This window comes from Aquarana catesbeiana, linkage group LG01, assembly GCF_042186555.1.
Source record: "Aquarana catesbeiana isolate 2022-GZ linkage group LG01, ASM4218655v1, whole genome shotgun sequence".
NCBI lineage: Eukaryota > Metazoa > Chordata > Amphibia > Anura > Ranidae > Aquarana > Aquarana catesbeiana.
In genome coordinates, this window is record NC_133324.1 from 884,857,187 (window position 1) to 884,865,974 (window position 8,788).

Sequence of the window (8,788 nt, forward strand, 5' to 3'; positions counted from 1 at the left end):
TCTGGGTAATACTCAAGCGGCTCCTATGGAGGTAGCTCTACACAAATGTAGTGCATTCTTTGGTATTTTAACTTACTGTATGTCTAGAGTTTGGCTTAAGAATCTAAGATACAATAGGCAGCATAAACAGTAATTGTAAACAGTTGACTGGTAGACTGTGCACCCCAACTCTAGTTTCTCCTCAGACTTGAACCATCAAGAGAGGCCCAAGGAAGAATATCCAGTGTTTCTGACCCCAGACACTCACCACTTTGCATTGCACTATTAGGAACCCTCACACTCTCTACACTGAAAGCCCACAATAAGATACGGACTACCTCTATAAAGCATTGGCAGCACTCACTCTCCCTTGGCTGTAGCCAAACTGCACCACTGAGCCAGACCACTGCCTGGTATGATGATGTCACCTTTTGTTGAGGCAAAATTAGAAAAGGATAAGATAGAAAGTGTCAGACCTCTAATGTTCTGCTGAATGCATGGTTAGGTAGACTCTACATTAGTAAACAAAGAAATGTGTTTCTCAGTACTCATTGTCTTTTCAGAAATGTATATCTCTTAAACACTAGTCTTGAGAAATGTAGTGAAAAAAGAAATGATCAATACAGCATACATTATTCTTTTTTGGTTACACGGCTTAACTCATTAAGCTATAATACAATTCAAGTTCTTCCTGTAACCATGAAACTCTTCCTCAGAACTCGTATTCCCTGTTTGTGCTATTAGGATTGATTTACTGAAGGCAAATAGACTGTTCATTTTGAAAGGGAAGTTGCACTGTACAAGTGAATTTTTCCCAAAGCATAGTGAATGTGGTGGAATTTCACTTTGCAAGGAATACCCAACCACATTTTTTAGTAAATTAACTCCATTCTCTCTATGCTTTTCCAAGAGGTCTGCATGGAAGTTGAGTTATAGGCACCCCCCACCCCCCACCCCCGCAATAGGATTTCATTAACTCAGTCATAATTGCCCTGGTAGTTATAATAGACAGACCCACCCACATAGCTGTCTGAGGAAAGGTGAAGCCTACTTTCTTCAGAACAAGAACAGGTAAGAATCTGCATTTAATCTTAACTGTAGTCAGCTTAAAGGAGTTATAAAGACAGAAGGTTTTTTTTTTATCTTAAAGCATTCTATGCATTGAGATAAAAAGACCCTGTGTGCAGCAGCCTCCCCAGCACCCCCTCATACTTACCTGAGCCCCATGTCTGTCCAGCTATGTCCACGAGTCCCTCAGCCTTCCGGGACTCTCCATCCTGATTGGCTGAGACACAGCAGTGGCACCATTGGCTCCCGTGGCTGTCAATAAATATCAGTTAGCCAATCAGGAGAAAGAGAGGGTGAGGCCGAACTGCAGGCTCCGTGTTTGAATGGACAAACAGAGTTGCAGCTCGGCTCGGGTGCCCCCAATAGCAAGCTGCTTGCTGTGGGGGCACTCGACAGGAGGGAGGGGCCAGGAGCAGCAAAGGGGGACTTGAGAAGAGGAGGATCCAGGCTGCCCTGTGCAAAACTACTGTACAGAGCAGGTAAGTATAACATGTTTGTTATTTAAAAAAAAAAAAAAAGACTTTACAATCACGTTAAGAAAACAATACCAACTACCCCTTGCTCACAAGCACTCTGCGGCTTGGCCTCCAAAGTTCCTAGCACCACTAATGCTTACCTTAGTCCACAGTTGTGTGCTAGTCCCCATCTGTTCTTGTTGCCACCACTCTTGTCCACATCATCACACCTGCACTGTAATTAGTGCAGTGCCAACACTACATCCTCACATCAAAACATAGCTGTTGCTAGTGGTACCCATCACTTTCCAGCCTTAATGATCTGAGGATTGGGATGTCAGTTGTCATGTGACCCTAGATTGAGGTGGGCACCACGGATTACTCATGAGCTGGGATGGGAAGCCCAGAATAACCCCTTTTAAGCTAGCCATAGTTCAGGTTTAACACTTGTTAAAATACTTGCAACATATATATTTCACCTGCAAGGAATTTAAGATTAGGTTGAAAAAATCAGTATACCTATCATTTCTTGTGGTTCACGCTTTCCTGCTTACTGTGCCTATGTTTCACAAATCTGTGCCACGCCATCCATGTAAATGGTAAAACATCACTTATTTAACACATTCTCAACAAATGTACCTTCTATTTAGCTAAATACCCCTCTTTCTTGATCTGAACGTGAAAAGCGATGCTTTGTTGAGTAAAATATGTCTTAACGGTTTATTCTGTGTTAGATAAATTGCAATAGACATCAATGCTCGAGTCTATTCTAGAGATCTAAGTTATTCAAGTTTCTAGGTGCAATTCCTTACCATGTTCTAACCTGATTTGGCTGGGCTGTCATATCTAATTGTGCATGAAAATAGCACTGTGAGTTAAAACATCAGATTTGTACACTGTTCTGTCTCACAGAGTTTCATTTCATCTCTATGGAGAAACTTGTGGTTCATAACGCAATAATTGTTTGTGCACTGCAGATTTAACTGAGGCATGCAAACTTTTACTGTACAGCTTACATTTGTTTTAGGTGCTGCTAAGTCATTTTGTATAAGTCACATGAAGTCAAATGTTTTTGATTGCAAAATGCATACTTAGAAAATAAATTTAAATTCAGATTTTCAAACTTGAATTGATGAATTGGTATACACAGGTAACAACTTGTTGTTCTTCCCTCTTGTGATTTCCTCTGAATATTCACCATTTTTTAGTCCAGCAGTGGTCCTCTTCCAAATGTACATCTAGTTTCATTCATCAACTGCATATTATAACACAGCACATCACAGTAAAAAACACAACAATAATATAATTATAAAAATGTCCTTTAGTGTCCAAATATAGTGTAAACTTTGCAAGATTTCCACTTTTTTAGTGATTCTTCCTTTTTAAAGTGCTCCATGCTCATAAATCATAAAGTGCCTTAGTGTTCAAATGTCACAAAGTGATGTGTGACCCATGCCCCTATTACTGTATATCCTTACTCACCAGATAAGATGGACCCTCTGCTAATAAGAGTCTAATACACTTTCTCTGGTGAGGGGTATCTCCTTTCTGTCCTTCAATCTTCTTCCAAATACCCAGTGATCCAGTGATGTGGGGTATGTAGCTATAGATGGATGGCAGTGCTGCTTAGAATAGAAGTTGTGCTCTGAAGGTTCTCTTGAACTCTGGAGGCCCATTGACAGCAGGAAGTACCCCCAGGTTGGCAAAATATGCTAGTTGGATGCTGCATCTGTCCCCCACTGGCCGAGCCATCAAAGGTTTGAACCTTTGGAGCACAACTTCTATGGTTGCAAGCGGCACTGCCATCCATCTATAGCCCCATACACCACATCACTGGATCACTGGGGGTTTGGAAGAAGATTAAAGATCAGAAGGGAGATACCCCTCACCAGAGAAAGCGTATTAGACTAGTATGATTATTAGCAAAGAATCCTTCTCATCTGGTGAGTATGGGTATAAGAGGGGCACGGGTCACACATCACTTTGTGATGTTTGAACACTAAGGCACATTATGATTTTTGAGCACGGAGCACATTAAAAAGGAAGATTCACTATAAAAGTGGAAATATTGCACTGTTTACACTGTACTTTGACACTGAAGGACATTTTTATAATTACATGTGATGCGCTGTGTTATAATATGCAGTTGATTTGTTAAGTGGTTTACACTTGAGCAACAGCACCAGTTGTTAGTATTTACACAAATCACATATTTTACGACTAGTGCAAGTTTTATGACGTAGTAATAGTTTAATTAATTTCACATTCTCTTACCCCAGGACATCACCTGTGGATGTGCCATCACTTTTATCACCCCTGGATCCCAGCACAATGAGGCAGGGCATGGGGCTGCTGTTATACATTTCAGCACTGGAGAATAGGCCAGAAGACATCTTAAAGGTATTGAAAAAAAACAAAATTTTCAAAAAATACATGCAGGTGCTCCACAGGCCTAGAATAAGAGCAAAATCTTCCTTAGGATTGGTATGGCACTATAGCATTGGTATAAACATTTATACTTGCATGTAGGGTAGGGGAAAAAGAGTGCCCAGTGTAGATCCCTGCTTTGGCTATGAGATTTTGACATAGTTCTGAGATTGGGTTCAGCGACCCCTTGTAGCGAGTAAGCAATGTCGCCTAGATAGCCAATAAATGCCCCCAGGCTAGCAGGTGGTTGTGACCCCAAGTAGTGCCCGCCCTGCCTAGTGTAGGGTAGAGGCATGGGAGTGCCTGGTGTAGTTCCCAGGTTTGAAATATCACCAAAGTTGCTTGCGAAAGTTGATTCAGAGAACCCTTGTAGTGTGAAGGCAGTGTACTTGCCTAGATATACACCAGAGGCTTCCAGAGTGGTAGTAGGGTGTGATCCTAGGTAATATCAAACCTGCCTATGCCAGTGTGGGGCCTTTTGGGAAATAGGGCTCAGATATAGTCTTGGCAGGAGTCTGCCAGTGGTCATCATGGGAAGTGTCTGGAGAACCAAGCCACAGCAAGGATGCAGTCTGTAAGGTTCTATTTGTTTTATCTTCCCTTTGGGGGGACAGAGAAGAAGGTGCATGACTATTGCAATTACTTGAAACCCTTTTGCATAGAATGCTGGATTCTGGCAAACTGGCAAACCCACCTTAAAGGTATGGGCTCCTCTGCTTGGCTCTCATCTACACTTTCTCTATTGCTTGTAACTAGGGATTCACCGATACCATTTTTTTTAACACCAAGTACTCACGGATACCTATTGCCTAGGAAGAGCAGGTAGAGAGGTGGTTTGGAAGGTGGGGGTAGTTAGGAAATTGGGTGAGGCTGAGGTTAGGGCAGGATGGGGGGAGGGGGGTAAAGCAGGGCAGGGTGGGGGGGAGTAGGGGATAAGTGAGGGCAGGGTAGTTGGGGGTGGGGTGGGATATTTGTTGAGGGCTGGGGTGGTTGGGATGCAGCTTCCCATGCAGGTGGATCCTCTGGAGCTGGGAGCCTGGGACCAGCTAAGCACTGCTGATACATCTGGTCCTGTCCCTTCCTCCTGGGCAACTGGGGCTAGGGGGGACTCAGTGGGAGCTGGAAGTAGAGCGAGAGGGGACTCCAAAATTCTGTGTACCAATGAGCTAATCTCCCGCTGTGCAGCTATTTTTTTTAAAACTTCTCTGTGTCCCCTATGTTCAGTGGGTGCTGGGGACAGAAAGCAGACTATTTAACCACTTTTGGGTTTAAGCGGACTTTTTAACCACTTTTGGATTTAGCAGCACTCCTGACCGGTCCCAGTGTATTGATATAGAAGTGACCGGCCTACAATGTAATTGTGAGGAGCTCTACTGATGATTAATCCTCCTAAACCCAAAAGTGGTTAAATAGTTTGCTTTCTGCCCCCCAGCACCCACGAACATAGGGGACCCAGAGAAGTTTAAAAAAACATAGCTGCACAGCAGGGGATTCGTTTATTGGTAAACAGAATTTTGGAGTTACCACCCCCCCACCAATAAATTTGCAGAGGCAGGCCAGGACAAGAGGGTTGGAGGCTGGTGTTGTGCGAACGGTGGGGGTGGAGATCACGCAGAAGTGACAGTTTGCAGGAGGGGAGGAGGAGGCAGGGAGGTAAATCTCGCAGACAGCTGACATGTCATTGGTTGTTAAGGAGGCAGCGGCCCCGCTCCTTAACAACCAATAATTGCTGGCATTCTTTTCGTTACATTTCAGCTATTAGCAGGGAAATCCCGCTGACAGCTGAAAGAACCGATTCTTTTTTTAAGTACTCGCGGATACCTATTGCCTAGGAAGAGCAGGTAGAGGGGCGGTTCGGAAGGTGGGGGGAGTTAGGGAATTGGGTAAGGCTGAGGTTAGGGCAGGATGGGGGTAGGGGGCTAAATGAGGGAAGGGTGGGGGGGGAAGTAGGGGATAGATGAGGGCAGGGTAGTTGAGGGTGGGATGGGATATTTGTTGAGGGCTGGGGTGGTTGGGATGCAGTTTCTCATGCAGGTGGATCCTCTGGAGCTGGGAGCCTGGGACCAGCTAAGCACTGCTGATACATCTGGTCCTGTCCCTTCCTCCTGGGCAACTGGGGCTAGGGGGAACTCAGTGGGGGCTCGAAGTAGAGCAAGAGGGGACTCCAAAATTCTGTGCACCAATGAGCTAATCTCCCGCTGTGCAGCTATTTTTTTTAAAAACTTCTCTGTGTCCCCTATGTTCAGTGGGTGCTGGGGGACAGAAAGCGGACTATTTAACCACTTTTGGGTTTAAGCTGACTTTTTAACCACTTTTGGGTTTAGCAGCGCTCTTGACCGGTCCCAGTGTATTGATATAGAAGTGACCGTCCTACAATGTAATTGTGAGGAGTGCTGCTGATGATTAATCCTCCTAAACCCGAAAGTGGTTAAATAGTCTGCTTTCTGCCCCCCAGCACCCACGAACATAGGGGACCCAGAGAAGTTTAAAAAAAAAATAGCTGCACAGCAGGGGATTTGTTTATTGGTACACAGAATTTTGGAGTAGGCAGGGAGGTATATCTCGCAGACAGCCAACCAATAATTGCTGGCATTCTTTTCGTTACATTTCAGCTATTAGGAGGGAAATCCCTCTGACAGCTGAAAGAACCGAGCCAGGAGGTAAACCAATACTCATACAAATGCTTAGTATTGGCACAGGTGCCGATACCAATACAGGTATTGGTGCAACCCTACTTGTAACCTTAAGGAATGTGCTGTCACTGCTGGGATGGTTGAAGGTTGTACACATGTACTTAACTGTGTTCAGTAAATAATAAAAAAGGCTTCCATTGTCTCCTAACCTCAAGATGGGGTTGTCCCCTAGAAATGAACAGTGCTAGGTTAGACGGTTTTTAGGGTCCATTGCCATAATGTCTGAAACAGATATTGGATGAATTGCTTGTGGGTGTCAGTTAGGTCAGTCTCAGGGTGTTCCAGGGTGTGCTCATGTAATTGCACAATATAAAGGATACCCTGGATAGGGTCCTGTGCCCATAGCACTCTGTCACCCAGCATACAGTCACTGTTATATTTAATTTCTAAGCCGCACTCTCTCTGTGTAAATTTGCAAGTTTTGTTCCAGTTAATCAACTTTGCACACTAGTTTTTTTTACAAAAAACAAGACGTGATTGAATAGCCAAATTATCTTTTTTTTGTTTACAAATGATTTTACAGAGTATAAAGAAATAATAAGGTAGGAGTTTACAATCCAGTACAGTAATAAAAATAGGTGATGATAGAGATCCATAAGAAGTATTATGACTTATGACAGCCATATCAAAGCTAAATATGGTAGTATAGTTAAAAGAGGAGTTTGGGATGAAGAAAAAAACAGTTATACTCGCCTAACATCTATCCGAGACAGAGGCTGAGCCAGCTGCCTGTCCGGGCATCTAGGTGGATCCCAACATTAAATTTGGGATTGATCCAGAGCCTGGACTGGCTGAGTGACGTCAGCTGACACTGGACTTTAGCCTGCTGTCAGCTGAAAATGGGTCACAGGAGTGGAGAACAAAGTGCACTCCTTTGACCCACAGGAAAAGTAGGGCCAAAAGCATTTTGACCCTACTTTTACTTTAACACCTGCTTGCATGCAACCAATGCAGACAATTGAAATAAATCCTGATAAAAAGAAAAGGGGTCAAAAAAGGGGGAAAAAACAAGAATGACCCATATTAGTATGACGACCAGTAATCCAGCTTCCTTTCAAAAACATGCATAGTATTAATGATAGTATAGTGAACTCTCTCTATAATCTAAATTAAGACCATGGAACAGAGTCAGATCTCCAGTTGACTAGTGCTATATAAAGTAAGCAGCAACCTTTTACAAGGGTGGAGGGACCTCTGGAACAGGCAAAAACAGCAAACATATAGGTAGAATGAGATTAAGTTGTGTGCCAGCAATTTGAATCCATTTATCTTTTGTGGCTCCCAAGCATGTAAATTACTGCTTTATAAATACATCAGAAACTGTTGGGAACACTCACTTGGTAAAATAGAAAGTTGGGAATATGATTCTATTCTGAAATTCTTTATAAATAGACCTTGCTAGTTGACGCAGGAAAACCTGTAGTGCTCCTTTAGTGCCAGTTTGTGATGTTCTTGTAATTTTTGAAACATATGCTGTACATGGTCCATCCATGTGATATGCTTTATAACCACTTTAAGGACTTTGGAAGTTGCAATGAGACATTGTCATGTCATTACCCTACTTCTGCCAATTACATTTTATTAACACTAATAAAAGCACTGGCATAGAGAAATGGATAGATAGGCAAGTTTGCTGCGAATATCAAAAAGTGAAGTTCCGATTTAAATTCCCAAGGACAACACAGAACTAAAAATGTGTAAAATTTCCATTTTTGCCCCTGGATACCTAGGTTATACACTATATTGACAAAAATTTTGGGACACCTGCCTTTATACGAACATGAACTTTAATGGCATCCCAGTCTAGGTCTGTAGGGTTCAGTATTGAATTGGCCCACCTTTTGCAGCTATAACATCTTCAACTCTTCTGGGAAGGCTCTCCACAAGGTTTTGGAGCGTGTCTATGGAAATGTTTGACCATTCTTCCAGAAGCGCATTTGTGAGGCCAGGCACTGATGTTAGACGAGAAGGCTTGGCTCACAGTCCCTGCTCTAATTCATCCCAAAGATTTTCTACTGGGTTGAGGTCAAGACTCTGTGCAGGCCAGACAAGTTCCTTCACCCCAAACTCGCTCATCCATGTCTTAATTGACTTTTTGCACTGGTGCGCAGTCATGTTGGAACAGGAAAGGGCCGTCCCCAAACTGTTACCACAAAGTTGGGAGCA